This window comes from Myxocyprinus asiaticus, chromosome 9 (assembly GCF_019703515.2).
Source record: "Myxocyprinus asiaticus isolate MX2 ecotype Aquarium Trade chromosome 9, UBuf_Myxa_2, whole genome shotgun sequence".
NCBI classification, from domain to species: domain Eukaryota; kingdom Metazoa; phylum Chordata; class Actinopteri; order Cypriniformes; family Catostomidae; genus Myxocyprinus; species Myxocyprinus asiaticus.
Genome location: NC_059352.1, coordinates 7,365,206 through 7,389,008, shown reverse-complemented (window position 1 = coordinate 7,389,008; position 23,803 = coordinate 7,365,206). Strand labels below are relative to the sequence as shown.

Below are 23,803 nucleotides of genomic sequence, written 5' to 3'. Positions count from 1 at the left end.
GGAAAAAATGTGATCTCAGTGATTTAGACCGTGGCATAATTGTTGGTGCCAGACGGGCTGGTTTGAGTATTTGTAGATGTTGATCAGCTGTTGATCTCCTGGGATTTTCACGCACAACAGTCTCAAGAGTTTACTCAGAATGGTGCCAAAAAAAAAGAAGAAAAAAAAAAAACAAAACATCCAGTGAGCGGCAGATCTGCGGACGGAAACGCCTTGTTGATGAGAGAGGACAACAGAGAATGGCCAGACAAAGTCTACGGTAACTCAGATAACCACTCTTTACAATTGTGGTGAGAAGAACTGCATCTCAGAATGCTTTTCTGAGATGCTGGTTGGCGCTGTTTTAGCGGCACGAGGGGGACCTATACAATATTAGGCAGGTGGTTTTAATGTTGTGGCTGATCAGTGTATACTTGCGTACTGTTGTTTGTACAGATGATCGTGGTACCTTCAGGTGTTTGGAAATTGCTCCCAAGGATAAACCAGACTTGTGGAGGTCCACAATTTGTTTTTCTGAGGTCCTGGCTGATTTCTTTTGATTTTCCCATGATGTCAAGCAAAGAGGCACCGACTCTGAAGGTAGGCCTTAAAATACATCCACAGGTACACCTCCAATTGACTCCAATATGCTTATCGGAAGCTAATTGGCTAATTGCCTAAAGGCTTGACATAATTTTCTGGAATATTGCAAGCAGAATATTGCAAAATTCTGACCCACTGGAATTGCGATATACTCAATTAAAAGTGAAAATCTGTCTGTAAACAATTGTTGGAAAAATTACTTGTATTATGCACAAAGTAGATGTCCTAAATGACTTGCCAAAACTATAGTTCACTAAAATGAAATCTGTGGAGTGGTAAAAAAAAAAAAAAAAAAGAAAAATAGAGTTTTAATGATTTCAACCTAAGTGTATGTAAACTTCTGACTTCAACTGTATTTAGGGTGGTACCTTGATCTGCTTGTTTTGAGCTGGGACAACATTTGTTCGTGGACACTGTACACTGTGACTTTTAGCCCTAATATATATTTTCATTGTCCATTTCCTAATGTCATTGTTTTCCAAACTATGCGGTATTAGAGAGCTTTTTTCAAAACGATTTGTTTTTAGTGGAGAATAATGGCGTTCAAGTGTAGATGAAAGGTAAATGTAGTTAAATCTATGTATTTGAGCAAAATATTTTAGATGGTGTCTTAAAGATGCCCATAGTGCACATAGACTGACTGCAGATGTGTGAAACAGGCCTTACTGCTGACCTGTCGAAAGCATTGCAGCATTGATTACACTGCAGTTCAACAGAATTCAATTGTTAATTTGGTTGAGAGACCAATACTTTTCAGTGACCACAGCATTCTAGCCCTCTCTCCCACAAACTCTCTCGGTTATTGTTAGCATGGCACTGTTTAAACGCAATAAAGTTGCATTAGAATTTCAACCATTAAAACTGCTAGGAAAATACAATTTCAGTAATAAACATAATGCCTTACATTCTTCTCCTCGGGATTCACATAATGTAGTTTTCCCTAAAAAAGGATACTTGAATTAAACAAATAAAACAACGACTTTTTCACTGTACTGACATCATCCTATGAACACCAGAGGGCTAAAATGGATGTTCTGGAAACACAGCAAATCTAAAAAAAATTCTTCTTGAGAAACCACTCCCCAACCTGAGGAAGTGAAATATTAAGAGAGTCTTAATGAAGCTGCTTAAGGGTTTATACAAGCAAATTGGATTAGGATAATCGTGTACCATATTGCAAGAATGTTTTGAGTGCATTTGCACATAATTGCACATAATGACAGCTTGAAGGCCCATTCGCACCAAGTCTGTTGCAACCAAACAACAAATGGTATAAAGCAAGGGTCTTCAACAGGGGATCCGTGGTACCGCAAATTATTGTTTGATCCAGCACTGGCATTTGTAATAATCAAATCACTCACTCACACTCTAGCGACAGCGAGAGAGAGGAGTATGAATTTTAGTCTATCCACATGTTGAAGTCCTTCACAGCTGCATGCTAAATCTTAAAGTGTGACTAAACAGCGCTAGTCAGTAGAAGCGCGCATCCCGGACAAACCCTTTACACGACCACCGCTCATAATGAGCCACTCAATGCGCAACACCCATCAGGTTTAGCAGCACTGCAGTGGAGGGTCACGTGAGTAAAGGCGTCTGCTTTACGTTGGTTGTGCTGTGCGGTTGAGCAGATGACAGCCTACAGTTTTTTTATTATTATTATTATTATTATTTGCTTTTTGCTTTCAGAACAATAGCTTACTTGCCTGGTGTAAATAAATGGTTACCGCTGAGATTATCAAGATGGCATACACAGTCCTGAACGTTCCACAAACACAAGACGGTGACTCTGAAATCAACATAATTTAAGTCATACATTAAGTCATTGTTTTCCTCATTACAAATTTTTACTCAATGAAATGAACAGTAATTTTGAAATGCATGTATAAATCGATCTCTCACATGAGATGAAGACTCCATTTTAGTAACCTTGTAAAAGTTGTTTTATTCTGCATGGATAGGGTCTGTCTGTTTCACTTTCTGTCTGTCTGTCTGACTGTTTCTTTCTTTTTGGAGGAGGTTTGGCACAGGGATTATAAAGGAAAATTAAAAATGTTACTTCATGTCAAAAATGTTGCAGACCCCTGCTGTTCCTGCTGAAAAGACCAGCTAAAACCAGCCTAAGCTGGTTGGCTACTTTTAGCTGGTCAGTTAGCTGGTTTCAGAGGGGGTTTGAACACTTTTTAGCTGGTCAGGCTGGGAGACCAGCTAGCTTCCCAGCTTAAACCAGCTTGGCCAGGATGACCAGCTAAGACTACACTGACCAACTAAGACCACCCTGACCAGCTAAGATCAGCCTGACGAGCTAAGACCAGCCTGACCAGCTAAAAAAAAAAAAAAAAAAAGTGTTCAAAACCCCTTTAAAACCAGCCTGCCCAGCTACTGTATGACCAGGCTGGTTGACCAGCTAAAACCAGCCAACCAGCTTATGCTTATGATTTTTTCAGCAGGCCAGCATTTAATGATTATTTCAGTGGCTTTGCAATATAAACATCATGAAGTATGTACATACAATAATATGGTAACATAGCACCATACATGTTTTTATAGGCATAAAACGCAACACTTAATTTTATACATTATGTAACAAGGGTCCTGGCTCCATCCCTCTACCCACAAAGGGGTCCTTGGCCTGAAAATGGTTGAAGACCCCTGGTATAAAGTATTTGCAATAATTTTTTGCACTGAAATATTCCCATTGAGTCCAATGCAGAGTTTTCAAAAAAATTTAAAGATTGGCAAGTTTGCTCTGTACAAGAATTATTTTTTTATATTTTATTTCTAAAGATAATGTGTAGCTATCTGTACAATGTCTTAACTATTGTTATTGCTATAAAAACTTAATATGAAAAAAGCATAATGAAAAAAATCATCAAAATAATGTATCATTGCAATATTTTTAACTTGGGTGTGATGGAGTTAAATGGAGATACATTGTTTCTAGTGCTATCGAAGTTAATGCTTTATTAACACGTTAACGCAAAATTTGTTTAACACCACACTTTTTTTTTTAATGTTGTTAACACATAATATGACCCTTTGAATAAACCGTAGTTCATCAGAAGCGAGTCAATGTCACATGCATTGACCATGGGGAAAACGGATGGTGGGAGACATTATGCTCGCTGATACCTGTGCCAAGCATTTTATCAATGTAGCATAGCAGTAGAACATGCCCGCAAAGCACAGATAGAGCTCCTAACATTGTAACATCTTTGCAGTGGCAAGACAGCAGCCATTTGAACACCTGCCCTGCACTGCGAGGCACGGTGCGAGCGCAATGTTGCGAGGCACAGTGTGGGCATGAAGTGAAAGTGCGAGCGTGAGGCGATGGTCTGTGTCCCGCGACTGCTACCGAGTCCTTAAATTACATATAACGTGCAAGTAAGTGTAGCTGGTGGAGTTTCTGGTGCCCCCCTAGGGAGTTGGTGCCCCACACAGACTGCGTAAAATGCGTATAGGGAGTGGCGGTACTGATTACCGGCTAACGGAAACCCTGCTGCTGTCTCCAAGGTTCTGTCACAGCGTCTCTGTTTGATAGTGCACTAGCCAATGCAGAAGCTGGAGACATTGCTGGAACCCTGCAGGTAATCTACACTGTCATTAACCCATTTAATCCCACCGGTTACAATTGTGACCGGGGTCTAAAAGGAGTTTTTGATGTATTTTGCACAGAGTAGTCGATTGTAAATGACAGTGCAGAATTTTTTACATGTCTGTAAAAACGGCATAAAAAGAAGCAAATAAATCCTGTCATCCAGAAAGTCGGAGCCGTGGCACAGTTGGTAGTAATCATGACGTATAAGAGCCACTGGCTCATAAGAACCCAGTTACTAGTCTACCAGGCCTGGGTGAATGAGTGTTTCACAGCACTGGGTTCAGAATTACCAGATATCAAATGAAGGTGCAATTCAAGGAAAAGCTCTTGTCTAAATAAGGCAGCTTTGCCAATGAAGGCTGACCCGTAGCAGAGCTGCTAGAGGCTACGTCAGCAGAATCTCCAGCCATACCGAGTGGAGTTTAGGGACTGGTGGACTGACGGACTGCAAATTCAGGTCATGCGTGCCCTTCTGGAAGATAATACACTGCAAATCACTTCAAGCAGGCATGTGCATGCAAAAACCCTCACAGATGCACACACAGCTCTGTGGCCAAAAACAGTGTCAGTGTGCACTGTTATTACACCAAAAGTAGAGATAGACTAACCGTTTGACAGACATTTTTTTTTTACCAATATTAACACTTTTCTAATCACTTAAACAGTTTGTCGATTCTTTAATATCGGGTCTACAGATAAGTGCAGCTTTTTGGTGGGTTCCACCATTTATTACCTTGCAACCACTGTGAATTCGACAGGAAAAAACAGCATTCACAGGGGAAGATATTTAATGTATGCATAATTACTCAACTATCTACAAAACAGCCATTAATTGTGAAATGAGAATCATGTGGGATTTTAAGCTCAAAGATAAAAACAAATTTGTGATTATTTTGATTGCAAAACTAATTGGCTTCAATATAATGGCATAAAAATACAGATCATTATCTTGATAATGCATGTAATATTTTTATTGTTTTTTGCTTTTGCAAATCAGTAATAGGACGCTTTAACAAAAATAATAAATTACACTTCACAAATATAGCTGCAAGCAGCGATGATGAGCCCAAGCACCATGTGTCCATAAACAATGCATGATGGACACATGCATTTGATTGAGTAAACAAAACACCATGTCTTACCTGCTGCTCAGACATAATGGTTAACAACTTTGATGTGTGTGGCGAATGTAATAAATGTGTAATTATGGCAAGTGTGAACCCCTGAAAAGACCAAAAAAGATTGTTATTTGACTTGTGGCTATGAAAATATAATGTAAAACATTAAGAATCCCCTTACCTTATTTAATTTGACACTAGTCTGAGTAAATTTAATATGACAGGAGTAAAAATAAGATGGGATGTTTTTTTTTTTTTTTTATCAAAGTCTATTCGAAGTGTCACATATATTGTTGCCAGCTGGAGGCCCTATGACCGTTACCCACCATATCCACATTCATGTCATAAGTATGATTAAACATATGGCTGAGTGTGTCAAATACACCCAAACACATTACAACATGATGCAATTTGATCCGTTGCCATGACAACACTATTTAAGATATCAAGAATCCCTTCACAACTTTACATCAGCAGTGTCTTGACATTATTCTAAAAACTTTTGAGGGTTTCGTATAAAAATAACAGGACTATTTTAAAGTCTGTTGTAAGTGCCACACTTCCTGCTGCCAGTTGGTGGCGCTATGACCGTGACCCACAATAGCCACATCTATGTGATCAGCTGTCATTACCAAACAAAACAGCTCAATTTTGAGTCACACAATGCACGCAGAAGATATGGACACTTCCTGTTTCTCATTTTTTGCCATTCATTTATTGCCTTGCCATGGCAACACCGTTCAATATATAAAAAAATCTGTTTGCAATTTAGCATCTTCAATGTCTTGGCATAATGTTACCTAAATTTGGAGACAGTCACATGAATTCCCAAGGAGTATTTAAAAGTTCAGGGCCTGCAATTTTCAAAAACCCCAAAATAAATCCAAAATGGCCGACTTGCAAATGACAAAATGGCATGAGTTAATGCAATAAGGACTAACATAGTATTTAGATAAATGAACATTCACCAAGAATAACAAATGATGTAAACAATCACTACATTAACTGTAACCAAACAGAACCTTAATGTTCCCATAAAAATAAAATACCGGTTGATCTCTACCCAAAAGACTGTATCTAAACTGGTCTACAGTATGTGCTGGCAATGTTTCTTCCCTCTAAAACAAGGCTTCAGTCAATCTTTTTCCTAGTGACTTCATACCACATAATTAATTTCCACTTAAGTGTCATGGAACCTTCCAAGCATGAATGCCATTTTCTGTGCTGGGGTTCAAATTCAAACCAAAAATAGTTAACGGCTGAAACGTAGTTGTTACAGGTCAAAGCACTGGGAGTGTAACTCATGTTTGCCTTTAAAAAGGAAATGGTCAATGTCTTGCCTTCCCCAGTGAGGTCAGGAAACTCTCCTAAACTATAGGGGACAAACTTCCTCTCCAAACTGACTTTTGTCACAGCATACCAAGGCGTCCCCAGTGCTTCCTGATCTTAATGCGTCATCTTAGGCTATAAAGGTCATCTTTGCGTCATCTCTATCGCAAAACATGCACAAACACATATAACTAAACATGCAAACTCAACTTTGTCCTTGACATTTCTGTCAGTGACAGTGCAACACAAGGCAGCATAAATATGCTTCCTAACTTTTGGAACTGCCTTCACATGTTGAGCACACAAATGATGACTTAAAATGCTGTCTAGGTAGGCAGGTTTAGGAACAGAACTAGTGAGTGTACATATAGCTACATGTACATTCTTTTCTATGGAATATTCTTTCTAAAGTGGTGTATGGCTGCGTCATATGTGATTCGTTCAGTAAATCTTGATCCCAGGCTATAAATCTCACATAAACCCACCAACACTTCACACTCATCCCACATGGACAACGCAGAACGTTGAAAGCACTAGGGGTGTGGAACAGAATGCTATTTTTTGACAAATCTGAAAATAGCTTAGGTTGACTCAGGTTGCCTGAAGGGTTTTAAACGCATACCAACATATCAGTAAATTGAGATCTGGCTATTCCCTTAAACTGAGTGAAACAGTAAAAAAGAGGCCTGCTTAAAAAGGTTGCGAGCAAAATTATAAACTCACAGAACTTCACACAGTGTCTGTTTAGTGGAAACAATATTGGGAATAGATTGTTTTTGGCATAGGGTTTTCGCATTTAAAAATGGCACATGGTAGATTTCAAGGAAATGGACTTAATTTCAGATTGTTAAATGCCATCTTGGATGACAAAATAACAGTTTGAATTAAAGGAATAGTTCATCCAAAATTTAAAATTTGTTATTATTTCCTCACCCTGATTTAGTTGCAAACCTGAAATGTAAATGTTGGTCTTTTCCTCACGCAAAACATAAATGCACAAGTTCTTTGGACTACTTTAACTGAGCTTTTTTTGTCTTTTTGGAAGACCGTAGTCACTACATGCTTTCATTGTATGAAAAAAAGAAAAAGAAAAAATAGCATGAACATTCTGCCTAACATCTCTTATGTTCTATGGAAGAGAAAAATAGGGGTCATATGGGTTTGGAACAAAATGATGGTAAAGAATGTGAAAATTTTAATTTGTGGGTGAACTGTCCCTTTAAATACCAGCTTGAATGAAAATACTAAAGGGATAGTTCACCCAAAAATGGAAGTTCTCTCATCATTTACTCACCCTTATGCCATCCCAGACTTTCTTTCTTCAGCAGAACACAAATTAAGATTTTTAGTAGGATATCACAGCTCTGTAGGTACAAACAATGCAAGTGAATGGGTGCCAACATTTTGAAGCTCCAAAAAGCACATAAAGGCAGTATGAAAGTAACCCATAAGATTCCAGTGGTTAAATCTATGTCTTCAGAAGTGATATGATAGGTGTGGGTGAAAAACAGATCAATATTTAAGTTCATTTTTGCTAGAAATTCTCCTCCCTGCCATGAAGAATGTGAATCACCAAAAACACAAGAAGAATGTGAAAGTTAAAGTGGAGGTTGACTGAGCAGGGAGGAGAATTTAGTGTAAAAATGGACTAAAATATTGATCTGTTTCTCACACACAACTATGAAATCACTTCTGAAGACATGGATTTAACCACTGGTGTCATATGGATTACTTTAATGCTGACCTATGTGATATTTGGAGCTTTAAAATGCTGGCAACCATTCTCTTGTATTGTATGGACCAAAAGAGCTGAGAAATTCTTCTAAAAATCTTCATTTGTGTTCAGCAGAAGAAAGAAACTCACACACATCTGGGATGGCATATGGGTGAGTAAACGATGACAAAATGTTCATGTCCATTTCATTTTCAAAAGACCACTTAAAAATGCCTGGATTTACTATTTAATACAGCAAGAAGTTCCAAGGCAGTCACTGGATTCTAAGACAGTCGATGTTATTTTAAGCCATTAGAGCTTGTGTTGAAATATATTACATACTGACTTCGTGATTCTTGTTTTAAAAAAAGGCATCTATGAAAAGAGGATGTTCTTTGCTGGATCACAGGGTTGAGTTTGTGGCACTTGGTTCTTTCTCCATGCGAGTCATGGGGGCCCACTTAGCCACAAGCCTCAAAACAAAATAAAAGCTCCAGGCAGCTTGTGTTCCAGATGATCACTAGGTCATGCAAATTCAAAATGTCTGCCGTTCAAATGCCCTTAAGCACTGATCAGAGCAGATGCGAATTAATTTCTGGTAAAAACATGTAGAGTTTCCTGTAAAGCATCATAGCAAACGGCTTGTAAAGAACGGTATAAACAAGTGTGTAAAATGAGATCTATTACTCTGAAATTCCACTGTAAGCAAATTATCTGTGGGCAGAGATTGTATAACATCTGAGTTTGGTTTCAACACATGTCTTTAAAAAACAGTTGTTTTAGATTCATTAGTTACGTTTTGAATCAGTCCCGGGGTATATTACACCATCTCCTAACCAAGTGCGGGGCGACAAGTTACCTGCGTTTACACTGTTCACACCAAAGCCGTATTCACAATAGGTGAGAGCGTTAGAGCATCTTGGGCTTCTGGTCTTAATAAATAAATCACAAATAACGAACAATAATGTATTGAAAATGTAACAATATACCATCTACTCACTTTTCTGCAAATATAGAAACATGCAGCTTTGAAATATCGCAGGTCATAACTTATGAGCGCAGTGAAAAATGACAATTCTTCAGCAGCTTGCGCTTCTGGAGTTCCGCATTCGGATGTGCATGAATGGAAGGGAATTGAGAGCCAAGTGTTGTGTGATCCTGGCTTGAAAGTGAAAAATTGCTGTGGAATATGATACATTTGCAGTCAATCAGAGCATATTTGATGCTTAAACAGTTAATGCAAAGGTAAATGTGACTGTGCCTTTATGGGAGCGGGATTATGGACCAATGAGATTTCACAGTGGGATGAGACTAGTCTACCAAAAAAAATGTTTTGTCAACTCACAGCCCATCAACAACTAGGGATGCACCGATCCAATATCTGTATCGATATCGCTCCGATACTGACGTTTTTAGATGAATCGGGTATCGGTCCGATGATCCTGATCCAAATCCGATACTGTGTGTTAGTCATGTTCATTGTAGGAGGCAATGGTGGCTCAGCGGTTAAGGCTCTGGGTTACTGATCAGAAGGTTGGGGGTTCAAACCCCAGCACTGCCAAGATGCCACTGTTGGGCCCTTGAGCAGGGCCCTTGAGCAAGGCCCTTGAGCAAGGCCCTTGACCCTATCTGCTCCAGGGGTGCCGTAACATGTCTGACCCCAGCTTAGCTGGGATATGTGAACATTTCACTGTATGTGTGCAAACATATAATGTGTGATAAATAAAAAAAATTAAAATTAATTAATTACTGTCAAGCTCCAAAAATGACATAAAAGAACCATTAAAACACCATTGAATTAGTCTATATAACTTGTGCATTTTATTCAAAACCACTTGAAGACATGCCATTGCTCTGTGCATCACAAAAGGCTGTGTTTAATAAGTAAATATATAATACGCGTGCACAGCACGTTAGTGAATGCCACTGCTCCGTTGACACACATAAGCATGCGCAGGCTGGTGATGCTGCTATTTTCAGCCTTCAGAGCGGTGCGCAATATTTTAACGATACACACAAACAACATCTCAGATATAGATGCTCAATAGTTCGGTTCACTTATAATATGCATTTAGAATGGCAGCAGAGGTGCATTTTAACAGAATTTTAATAAGCAAATTAAACTACTGTGAACTAGCCTACATACAGACACTTACAGGACTTCCTGGAGTGTTCCAGCCGTCAAAATTAAAGCCAGAAGATTTAAAATTTAAAGGTGCACGACTGAAATACAGTATATTACTGCTGTATTTAAAATTCTAAAAGTCAATAATAAAAGATTATTATCATTATTATTTAAAGATCTTCAACATGGGAGAGCTTTTATCTAATTAAGACACGGTGCCAAATTAATAAGACAAATAAATATGATCTTGCAATTTTTTTTTTAAGTCCAAAACTCATTTCATGTCTTTGCACAACCGTCCTGATTCATTCTATAATTCTGTCTTAACTCCCTCCTCGTTGTTCCCTCAGACACAGTCCAAAATAAACTTAACACTTTTTCCCTTGCTCTGTACATGTTAGTTTAGTTGGTGCCCACTCATGCCTACCCTGCACAAAGTCATCCAGTGTGTCCGTGATACACAGTCCGTCACTGTTCACACCTACTTGCTTCACCCACTGACTCTGTCCTCAGCCTTCTGTAGACTTGACATTCAATGCCTGCTCACAGTTCACCTTCATTTTATTTAGAAAATCTGCTAGATAAAAGTGCTAGATAAGGCTAAGGACTGTATGTGTTATGTTTTGCGTTCCTGGTTTTCCCTCCATGATTCATCAAATAGAGCGGTCACCATTTTAGCTTCCCTTTTTAAGTTTGCTGCTTCTGCTTCTTGAATTTTATTTAGTAGTATAGCCACTGGACTATCAACATAAATGGGTTAGCCCAGTGGTTCCCAACCCTGTTCCTGGAGGCCCCCCAACACTACACATTTTGGATATCTCCCTAATCAAACACACCTGATTCAACTCATCAGCTCGTTAGTGGAGACTCCAAGACCTGAATTGGGTGTGTCAGAAAAGGGAGATATACAAAATGTGCAGTGTTGGGGGACCTCCAGGAACAGGGTTGGGAACTACTGGGTTAGCCCATGATGTAAACCTAAAACATAATATTCACCCACTGAGCACTTTATTAGTAACGACTGTACACCTATTTATTCATGTGATAATCTAATCTGCCAATCGTGTGGCAGCAGTGCAATGCATACAATCTTACGGGTACATACGGGTAAGGAGGTTCAGTTAATGTTCAAAACAGAATGTGAAAAAAATGTGATCTCAGTGATTGACCGTGGCATGATTGTTGGTGCCAGACGGGCTGGTTTGAGTATTCTGTAACTGCTGATCTCCTGGGATTTAAGCACAACAATCTCTAGAGTTTATTCAGAATGGTGCCAAAAACATCCAGTGAGTGGCAGTTCTGCAGATGGAAATGCCCTGTTGATGAGAGAGGTCAACAGAGAACGGTCAGACTGGTTTGAGCTTACAGAAAGGCTACGGTGACTCAGATAACCACTGTACAATTGTAGTGTGCAGAATTGCATCTCAGAATGCGAAACATGTCGAACCTTCAGGTGGATGGGCTACAACAGCAGAAGACCACGTCGGGCACTTAATTAGGACCAGCGTTTTTAATAAAGTTCTTAGTGAGTGAATAATATATATATATATACACACACATATACACACACACACACAGTATATATTAGGGATGTGCCCGAAGCCAAATACCTTATTCGGAAAGGCACAAATAATGACTTCAAAACGAATAATGGATTCATTTGACTGATTATTTGAAATATGTTCTTTTTTTGTAATTTTGACCAACTGTTTGAGATTTCAGTCTTTCCCTATTCAAGTAGATAGGAGCAGCACTGTCATGATGCTTATTTACATGACTGACCAAGAGCATTCCAAAAATGGCCGGCGAGTGGACTAACTTACCTTGAAAAAGAGACTTTGTTGAAAGGATCCGGAAATATGTTTGGACCGTTCTAATTCATTTGTTTTTGCTTAAATTCTTGAAAGGGTCTACAGGGATGTCCCGATGCCTTTTTTACGAGTACAAGTATGGATACTTCCTTTTCGGTACTCGCTGATATCGACAACTGTTTTTTGTTTGTTTTTTTCTGAATTCCATATCAAGTATATTTCAAGTTTTTCTTAAATATTATACAATTACTACTGATTTATTATTAATATTATTAGTATTATTACAGTTAATATTACATCACTATACATTTCTGTCCCACTTTTTTCCAATTAAAATGAGCTTTTATTTTGGTATGAAGCCCTTTTCGTTTCTGCGTGTTCTTGACGGTAACTTCTCAGTCCGGAAAAGCTGGTCACTATGTGACCCAATGTGATTATTGAACCACAAAAAACTGTTATTTAATTAAATAAATAAGTAGTCTGTAAATGCCTCGCACCACAAAGTGAATTAGCGCTCCCTTCGCTGTCATCTGCTACAAACAACACCGGCTCCACACATTTACTTTGAAGCATGCAGCACATGAAAACTACATATTTATCTCAATAAATCACAGCCTTTAAGTTTTAATAATCACACTAGGACATAATGTCAGATGGTATTGTTTTTTGGTATCGGAGCAGTTTTACGAGCATCGATACCAGTATTGGTACATCCCTATATACACACAGTGTACTATATATATATATAGATCGAGATAGATCAATATACAGTGTGTATATATATATATATATATATATATATATATATATATAGTATCTATCTATCTATCTATCTATCTATTAGTACACTTTTTTATATATAGGGATGTACCAATACTGGTATTGGAATCGGGTCCGATACTGCACTCATGCTCGTTAATCTCAGGGGTACTTTAAGGAAATGATTTACGTTAAAGGGGCTCAACAGATAGAAATAGTCCCTGTGCATGTACAGTGGCCCCAAAAAGTATTTCAACATTTACACCACACTTTAAATTAATATTCAGGGTTCAATACAAGTTTGGCCCAATCTACAGCATTTGTGGTATTATGCTGATCACCACAAAAAATAATTGTGACTTGTCCCTCCTTTTCTTAAAAAAATAAATAAAATAAAAATAAAAAAAATAAAATCAAGGTTACAGTAAAACACTTACAATGGAAGTGAATGGGGGCTGATTTTGGAGGGTTTAAAGGCAGAAATGTTAATCTTATTTTATAAAAGTACTTACATTAATTCTTCTGTTAAAGCTTGTGTATTATTTGAACTGTAAAGTTGTTTAAAATCGTTGTTTTTATGGTCGTTTTAGGGTTTACAGAGTTACGTCGTTATGGCTACAAAGTTGTACAATTGGATATAAATTTACACTAAATTATTACACTAAAATCCTGGTATCACACATATTGTTTACGTCTTGTGGCTATACTATTGAAACAGTGAGTATTTTAAAGTTTACAGATTGGCTCCATTCACTTTCATTGTAAGTGCCTCACTGGAACCCAGATTTGTGCTTTTTCTTTTAAGAAAAGGAGGGACAAGGACTTGATAGGGTCAAGGGCCTTGCTCAAGGGTCCAACAGTGGCATCTTGGCAGTGCTGGGGCTTGAAACCCCAACCTTCTGGTCAGTAACCCAGAGCCTTAACCGCTGAGCCACCACTCACATATCAAGCTTTTGTGAAATTAAATGTGTAATGAACTGTCAATTTAATGGGTTTAAATGGCATAAACATTTAGTCTTTAAGTGGAAAGGTCAGGGGACTAAACAGCTGTCAACCAAATGCTCAAGCTCACTCAGCTGGGGTTGGGAAGGGGCTACAGAGAGTCAGCACAATGTATGTGTTCATATGCATCCACACCCGCTTAAGAGCCCGTCCTTCTACTGCTTTCTAATCCTTCCTGTATCTAGAATGTTTGCAGTGCGGTCTGATGTTTGAGGGCCAGTTGGGAATCCAAATGTATGCATACACACAAACACACAAACACAGTCCAGACAACTGGCTTCTCATTAGGGTTGGTGTGGCCCTTGTTTGAAAGCATGACAGCTAAGAGGCAGGCACAGCTTAAAACAGGTGTGAGACCAAAATGGCACACAAGCTAGTGATGGTGTAACAGTACCTTTGGCGATGCCAAGCTTTGAGAACCTCCATATATTCATCATAATGCTGCTCTTCACATTTCATTAAAGATTATTTAATTTAAGATTACATTAAAGATTAAAAAAAGGCTTCTTCTGATGCAGTCGCTATGCCAGGCAACATCTTGTTAAAACTAAAGCAATTAGTCTGCAGTTCATGATGACGGCATGATAGTGGGCAGTTCCATGTCAAGTAAGACTGTGTCAGCGCTGGCCTTATTAAACCAGTTCCAGACCACCTTGGAAGATCCTTGTACTAAAGGCCAATATCAAAACCGTATAACTGCCAGATCTTTATTCAAAATCACATTACTGTCACTATTTACATTTAATTTCATTATAATTACATGAAATGTAATTAAATTCTATTTTGAATAAATTATACACATGCATTATTATTGCAAAATCATTTTATGAAGGATGTCATTTAAACGTTATACATAGATAAACGCATATATTTTATAATTCTAACCAGGATTTCAGGAGCGATTTGACAAATTAAAGAATCCTGAGCAGATGGGTTGGTGAGCTAAGCTTTTTTGGTGCTAATCAATAAGTCGATTGATCAGGTTTGGGGGGATGAGGGCAGGTCAGGATATGCCTGTTAGCTAATCAATACTGAGACTGATGTCAGGGGCCTGATGAAGATCAGACAATAAAGAGTGTGTGTGTTTGTGTGTGTGTGTGTGTGTGTGTGTGTCTCTCTCTGTAAGCATGTACTTTTTAAGAGGCATTCAGAAGACACTTGCTGCATGTCCCATTTAGACAGCGCTTACACCTTATATTGGTCACATTTACCACAAAAATTAATCTTGTTTCTCCTTTTCTTAAAAAAATAAATAAATAAATAAATAAAAGCAAAATTTGAGGTTACAGTGAGGCATTTACAATGGAAGTGAATGGGGTCAATTTTAGGAGGGTTTAACAGAAGTTTAAAGCTTATAATTTTATAAAAGCACTTTGATTAAATATTCTGTTAAAACTCATGTATTGTTTGAGCTTTAAAGTTGTTTAAATCGTAGTTTTTACTGTCGTTTTACGTCAACATAGCTACCAAGTTGTAAAATTGGATATAACTTTATACAGAAATACTGGCTATACTTTCGAAACAGTAAGAATTTTTAAGTTTACGGATTAATCACTAGTTCGTAGTGATAAATCATGAAATATTTATAATTTTTTTAATTACCGGCATCGGCTGATGAATGTTTCCTTTTGTCCAATTAGTTTCTCAAGCTCTCAGGGTGTTGAGAATCGCCTGCTTGCACGAGAATGAGCCATCTGAGACATGTAAAAAACCAATCACAGTTAATTCTGTTGTTACTTGCCATCATGTTACTACAATAACAGACTGACATACAACAACGTATCCGCCCTTCATATCAGAGCTGCAAAAGACGCACCGGAGCTCATGATGTTTAAAGTGCTGGGGTGTTTCATGTTCTCTTCGCAACAGTTCCCTGTAACTTTTAACTGTCTTGTCTAAGGATATAAAGGAAAAAATATCAATAAAACTTCTATCATATACCATCTGTACATATGTGGATCCCTCGTTTAAACAGATGTAATTCACAAACCTTACAAAACTTCGCTCGCATATATTTCGTTTAAGCGATTTTATAATGGATCAAAACAGTGTCCCTGCAACTCACGAATGTTGCGCGACAGTCAGTCTATGACACTCCAAGCAGGCGATTCGGGCCGTTTAAACCGAAAGCTGTCAGGAGATTTCTGCACACTGAATCCGCACTAGCGCGTGAGAGCAACTTCAAAGTAAAAGCGCTTCATGTGCGCTATAAGTAAATGTTTGGTAAAAAAAAATAAAAATACTCACTGTGCAGTGTGTTCAATTAGTTTGATTCGGTCTTTTGTGAGAAAATACGATTGCTAATGCAAACATAATGCACACCCGTGGTGGCTGGACTACTGTGTGCAATAGTTATTTCCTTCTTCCTAATATATTAACAATTTCTTTAAGTGCAAATAAATTACTTAAATTGGACAACTAAACAGAAACCAGAAGCAACTGCTATCTACCATTTAAAACACACATAATCCTCTTTTTTCTTATTTTTACAGTCAAGTGTGAAATTGAGCAAATATAGTGCTAAATAAAAAGTTCATTATTATTTTATTTAATTTTTTTAGTACATGTTATTTACTATATTATATTGTGTGATAATTTGGCATTATATTACCCTATCAGCACCCTGCCCTCTGGATATCAGCATCGGCATCAGCTATTAAACAACCCATTTCGGTCGACCACTAATAGTAGTGGGTAAACAGATTACATCAGAAATGGGTAAATCTATGGTGTGACACTATATTGTAAGCTTTGAAATGCCAATTGTTTGATATGCTTTGTGCTGAAGAAGTCTCTATTGTACCAGAAAGAATAAAAATCCTTTCTAAAAGGATGGATGCCAGAAGGCCAAAAGCCCGTTTTTCGTCAGAGCCGTGACAACACATTGTGGTGTGGTTGGTACTAATGTTGGGGACAAGAGTTTGAGTCCAGTTCTAGTCACCTTCCCAGCTTACTACAGTATATTAAAAATGGCAAAAAGGCCAAAAATGCATAAATATGGACGATTTCAGAGGTCCACTTTAATTGTCGATTTTGTGTCATACCCAGGCAATATATAAAAAAAAAAATTTTTGATGCTGTTCTGAGGAATATGTAAACGGATACAGAGAAATAGACCAATAATACAGGGCAGAAAATAATGCCAAATATTGTCAGTGCAGTAAACCTGAAAATTGTGAACTTATATTTCCTGTTTGTATATGAAATATAGTCTATTTGCCTATGGTGCTTCTGTTAATAGGTTAGTAGCTTGCACTGTTGCATCATGGATGTTTTACTTATCAGTAAAAAGTACAGCGAAAGTAACCATGAAAAAAACAAGCCAGTATTCGCAAAGCAGACAACATTCTGAAAAGCCTTAAACACACAAGGATCTCTCCAGAATGCGAAAGAGATGCAAAGTATGTTTACAACACTTATTTCCTTATCAAACAAACCCAAATGTATATACACGATTCTTTAGTCTTTTGCAAAAAAGCCAACAAGAAAAACAAACTCACCCTCAGCCCTAGACTACTAAGACTTCCATTCCCAAAAAGAATTATAACAGCAGCTGATTTTCATGTAATTGTTTTCCAGCTAATTCCATTAGAAGACATGACACTGCAGGTTTGAGCCATGACATTTCTCTCACATCAAGGTGTGGCGGCACCAATGGCAGGTATATCTTCAAACGCTCTTCAGGTCCACTCCCTTTTTCTGGCTTGTTAGACCACAATACCCTTTGGGTAATTGCCACAGGGTATAAAAACATTTAGCAAGACACCTGTGCAACTGAAAAACAAATCACTGAACATGTTAGTAGAGCATAAGTTGTAGAGTGTCGAAGAAATTCGAAACAAATAGTGGGTGATTTACTGAGATTTTCATGTTGCATTTTTGACAGTAGATTTAAATCTCAATGTAAACATTTTCTGAACCCTTTCTTTCTCTCTTCACTAAACAAAACAATTTGCAACACAAAGCACCATTAAGTGGAGCAGGTGAATTGTGCACTGTTGACTGAAAGAGCAAGTTTATTGAGGACTGAGGAAGTCTGGCACACGTGACTTGAATGTTTGACCTGTGATTGGAAACTGTTCTTCACACAGCTGCCTGTCGCATTACAACATAAGGCATGGGTACAATTTGTTCAGTGGAGACTATGGTACTGACTAGTATTTTGTATATAATTAACATTTACCTCGGCACACCTCCCCTGTATTAATATTTACAAAAAGGTCTTTTCGCTCCAATTACATCGTTGTCAGCGGACGTTTGACTCTCCTCATGGTCATTAACCTACGTGTGTCAGCTACGCAACACATACATAACATAATTACTCTAGCCTAAAAGTTATTACGTCCACTGAAAGACTTTATTGCCCGTGTCAAAAAATTAGCGGACGTGACTGCATGATGGATCATGAAAAATTTTTGCAGTGGTGTTGATTTCGGAGAGGAGAGGGTTTATTAGCCGGTAGAAGTTTGAAACTCTCGCGCTCTGTTTTTCACACGACTCATAAGTGGCTCTGACCGCACAGAGAAATGGCATTTTTTTTTCGGAGTTTGTGTTTATTATCAACCCGCTTCCTTACTATTTGAACTTTAATAAAGGATGCATTAAACATATAATGCTGGCTGTTTCATTTTTAGACGCTCTGACAGGCAAGTTTTGCTCAAGCGAAATGCCAGATCCGGCTTCGCTTTATTTCACGTCAGGAGAACACTTCTGCATTTACTTATTTTGTATTTTTGTAGTAAAATTCCCCTCATACTTTGCGATCTACATCACCTTATGTTGTTTGGAAAGTTTGGAGTGCATCTGGACTGTGAGCTGTGTTTTCTTCCTCTCCTCAATCAGGCGCGAGCTGAAGTGCTGCTCTCGTGCGCCAGCATTAGAGTTTCCTATGATCTTGTGTTACGTTAAATGAGATCAAACGACTATTCGACAACAAAAAAAATTTGCTGACAATTTTTTTTATTGTCGACAATGTCAACTAATTATTTCAGCCTTAATTGTCAGTGCTGTTTTGTTCGGTACACCGGTGTCATATTAGCCAGATAGCTAGCGAATACCTCCTAACTGGATGATTTCAAGCCTGTGATTTAGTCAGCTTGTTGTGTTTTTAACTTTACCGAACTGCTTACATTTTAGCGATACGCACCTGATTGTCTAGATGTAGAAAATAGGCAAATTATCGAAAAATACTCGTTTATCATCGATAGAGGATTTTCCCCCTGATAAATCTAGAGATCGCCCAGCCCTAGTGTCAGGAAGAGTTCTTTTAACTTGACACGGTGAATTAAATGCGTGGTATGAGGTGCAGAAGTCAAAGACTGTCTAATGCACATTTACCAAAAGTGTGTGACGTGCGGTTTAGTGCGTGACTGAGTTGTTAACTTAGCAATTACTCTGACCGATTCAGAATTATAACGTATGATTTCAATTGAGACCAATTTGCAAATCAGCTGCAAATTGGAAACTGATTTTTATTTTTATTTTTTTTAAAAGGAACTGGCTCAAAAGACAGATTTGTTCGTGATTTAGACATCACTAACTGAACACCACTGCGTTGTTGTATGTTCGTTATTGCGTGCAACCAACAAGGACAAGCAATAGTCATGTTGCCCATTTATTATTTCACATTTAATTCTGACCACAAGCTCAAAACTAGAATAAATAATGACATTGTTTTGCAATGGGGCAGTAAATTTAGCAGCAGACCAGTGCATTAGGTACAGGTATTATATTTCAGTTACAAACCAGACAACTCACCAATAATATACTATGGTTGCCATGTTTCTTTGTAGTCCAATTAGAATGGTAAAAGTATGTCAACAACACTAAGTTTACAAGTCATATTTCTAAAACGGAGCTTAAACAGAAAGAGTTTTAAGAGTTTCATTTTTTATATCCAGTATAAGTTAAATTTAATTTTCATTCTCCATACAAGCAAACAGAAAAGAACACTTATAAGGCAAACTCAAAACGGATTCAAAATGGCATGTGGACACAACTGCCTATGTTTTTGTTATGCTACTCTCATTCAGAGTTAAGCGACACAAGATCAAGGTAAAATTATTGGACTATCAACAAGATAAACAGAGTCAGGGCTAAATCACAGCAGTGTCGTAAAGGCCCAGAGGTGCAAACAGACAGCATAAAGGCTATAGAAAATGAGCAGGCAACCGTCTATGGACACGCTGGAAAAAGAATTGCCACTGGCTTGTATTTTTGTTTTTACTTGCACAACCCGGGAAGGTGCATCTTCACATACAGTATTCATATATGACTTGACACGCAATATAGTATGTCAGTGTGTGTGTTTTATTTCTTATTTTGCTTTTCATCATTTTAATCAAATTTGAGCTTTTTAAAAAATTAAATTTCACATTCTATCAATTTATATGATGTCATGAAATTGCATTTATAATAAATATACAAGCTGTTGTCACTGTTTGAAATTTCATACACATTTTAACACAAAATATTCACAAGGTTGGACTTTATAATGAAAACAGAATTCCACATAAAACATCTAAGTGCTAATATCAAACGGACTATGTAAAAAACAAAAACATTAGGTTAATGGGCAGGGCTTTGCAGAGGTTTTTACCAAACCCCTGCATTTATGTTAGAAGCCTATTTGTTAAATATTTCATTAATTACAGTGTTTGTTATATTTAAAATATTTCATAATTTTTTATTTCCCCTTTAAATATTTATATATTTACACATTTATTACATTGTTACACGTTTGCTTATATGCATCATTTTTTAGATTTACAAGTGTTCCATTGGGTTTCCATATCGGATCGAGCCGGTCCACCATTTGCGTTGCCTTTCAAAGTACACTCTTTTGACCGCGAGTGAAACCAAACATGTTCAACTCGATGCGCACAGATGAGGACTGTCCACGTGTCCCGACAATCTGGCCTGCATGCGGACAATCCGTGCAGACTGTGCTGATGACAAAATTTACGTCACGCATACGGTGCGGGTTCCGATCAGCAATGCGGACAACCGAAGTATACTTTTGCCTTAAGGGTGCACACTCATGAGAGCCAGCATGCAGTAAAAGGATATCGGTTCTAAAGTTCTTCTTCGCCACTACACAACTCAATGAGCTTGTTTATATGGACACTAGAAAGCCTTTTATTGCCAGAAATCTGCTTACGGTTCAAAATCGGGGGGCCTGGGAGAGCTCAGCGAGCAATGACGCTGACTACCACCCCTGGAGTTGCGAGTTCGAATCCAGGGTGTGCTGAGCGACTCCAGCCAGGCCTTCTAAGCAACCAAATTGGCCTGGTTGCTAAGGAGGGTAGAGTCATATGGGTTACCCTCCTCGTGGTCACGATATAGTGGTTCTCGTTCTAAATCGGCGTATGCGTTTACATGCACTGTGTTATCAGCTTTCTCTTTACTCCCGTATACATGCGGCTCGGTCAGTAAGCAGCTTTCTCCACAGCAATGCGATTTCCACGCGACGCTTCTGTAAATAACAAATATGGTACCCGAGGAAGACTTTGATATTTTATTCTCTGTTGCTTCACTTTATTTCCAGATATTTCAGAGTTGCTGCTGTGATTGTTTTCTTAACTTTCTATTGTGACCTGCAGCGGAAAGGCCCCGATATACTTCCAGAGAAGTTTTTCTTCGTTCAGGGGTAAAAAGAAGTTTTATACTAGAACGGTAGTGTTTGTGAACATTCAGACACTGGTCACACCGCTGTGGGATGCTACATGTAAAACTTAAACTAATTTGACTTTAAAATGTGTTAATGATTTTATGCCTCATTCTATGAGTAGAATTCACATGAAAAGTAAAAGAAGCCGTTTTAACCACTCGATGAGGATTTAAATTAATATATATGCAGTAGGAAATGATATGTCTTGTTTGGATTCTGATTTCATAATGCTAAAGCACTAACACACGCTATACGTGGCCATAATATGCACCAGTTACACTCTGTTATTGTAATTTATGATGACACTGATACTACTGCAAAGATAGGTTTATAAAAGATCGTTAACATTCAGAATACAGACAAAAGAATGGTGATAGAGGCATGTCTTACTTTGGGCAGATGTGTGAATGGCTTTCACTTCAGATGGCACTTGAGAGTATTTGAATAGATTTGATTCCTTTTGTAGACTTAAAAAAAAAAAAAAAAAAAAAAAATAAAAAATCACATGACATGGCCTTGCACACCGGTGTGTTCACGTTTAACACTGACTGAAAAACGTTAACAAAGTAGCGGAGCTTCAGGTCACACCTACCGATTACATGGACCAATGGCGGCAAGAAGGTGTTTAGCAGCCGATTAGAAGATTTCCTAAAAGTTCACCCAGGCAAGCTGTTCCGAACCACCGAAACAAACTCAAAAACACCTATTTGGTCAGATTTTGTTCTAAATGACGACATACCCGTTAATTTTTTGATTTTGTATGAAGTATATCTGGGCCTGAATTGAGCTGCAATTGTGGGGTTTCCCTCTTACGTAAAACTCCGGGATTCCCCCAGTGTCCTTGAGAGCGGAGGTGAGGGACAGTAGTCAATATTTTAAATTTGTGTATAAATGGGTATATTTTAAAGTGTATGTGCTTTTCCCTTTTCCCACTGTACTCCCAGAAATGTTTAATTCTTTCTGCTGTGTTGACTTGTTGATATGATGTATGGCTCCATATATTATGACATTAGTTGTCAGGTCTGTTCCACGCACATGTGCAATCTTTACATGGCCACATAACCGCATTCTCCGGGAAAAACCTGGGTGTGTTTAACCGCTTTCTATTAATCCCGCAAAATGTGTTAGGAAAACAGCATTCTCGTTTACATGATGTTTCAGATTGTTTCTTTCTGCAAAAACCCTGGAATAAAACCATTTTCTTAAGTGCATGTAAATGTGGTCAATCACTGGTGAATGAAATCCAAATATTTACTAGCCAGTGGCTAGTAACAGAAGTTTTTTAGGCGCAAAGTGTGAAATTTAGTCGCATATGCGAGTGATTTACTTGTAGTGTAGAGGGCTGGCAGGTCACCTTTACTAGGAGTGGGGTTATGTAACCCAATCTGGGCCATTATGAGACAGACATGCCTTCCTTCGATTGTCTGAGCAGAAAACAATACCACCATGACCTTCTTTTCATTTGGTGCAAATAAAGGTTATACATTTATTGCCTAGGGTGACTAGATTTTTACACTGCTGATTCTAGGATGTTAACACACTAACCTAATGGTGAGATGTCCTAGTGTTTGATTCAGCTGATGATGGGATAACAGATAAGAAAGCTTGTTTTCACAGGCAACCCACAACAATAATTCGTAAAACTCTTCGCTTTGTCTCTCTTAAGTAAACATCTTGGAAAAGCAGAACCAACATCCCATAAACTAGTCTGGAACGTAAAAACGATAATTTAGAGCAGTATTAGATGCATGATATGCATTTTACAGTTGAGGACCTTAAACCGCAAGAAATTAAGAGGTTTTTATGTGCACAAAAGTGTGCATTTCTGTATTATCAGTCAAAATTCACCAAGTTCTTTGGCTAACTAATTCAAAAAGGAGAAACGAAATTAAGCTACGAACAATAAAAAATGTGGTATGGAATCCACCATCCATACAAGACCAAACAAAAAAACAACTAACAAAAATCGTAAGATTGGCATGAGTATTCAAGTGTGATTGTAGGAAAGCAATTGAGAGAAAGACTTTTCTTGAAGGAATTGGTGTAATAAGAGTAAAATAAAAAAATTTTAAGCTGATGTAAAACTTCAAATACAAAGC

At 37.9% G+C, this 23,803-nt stretch overlaps 1 protein-coding gene across 2 annotated transcripts in view; it reads right to left on the bottom strand.

The window, feature by feature from the left end:
* The window catches only part of mtss1 (MTSS I-BAR domain containing 1), an 89,454-nt gene that overhangs the window by 37,418 nt on the left and 28,233 nt on the right, over nucleotides 1-23,803 (bottom strand). The gene's annotated exons all lie outside the window — the stretch shown is intronic.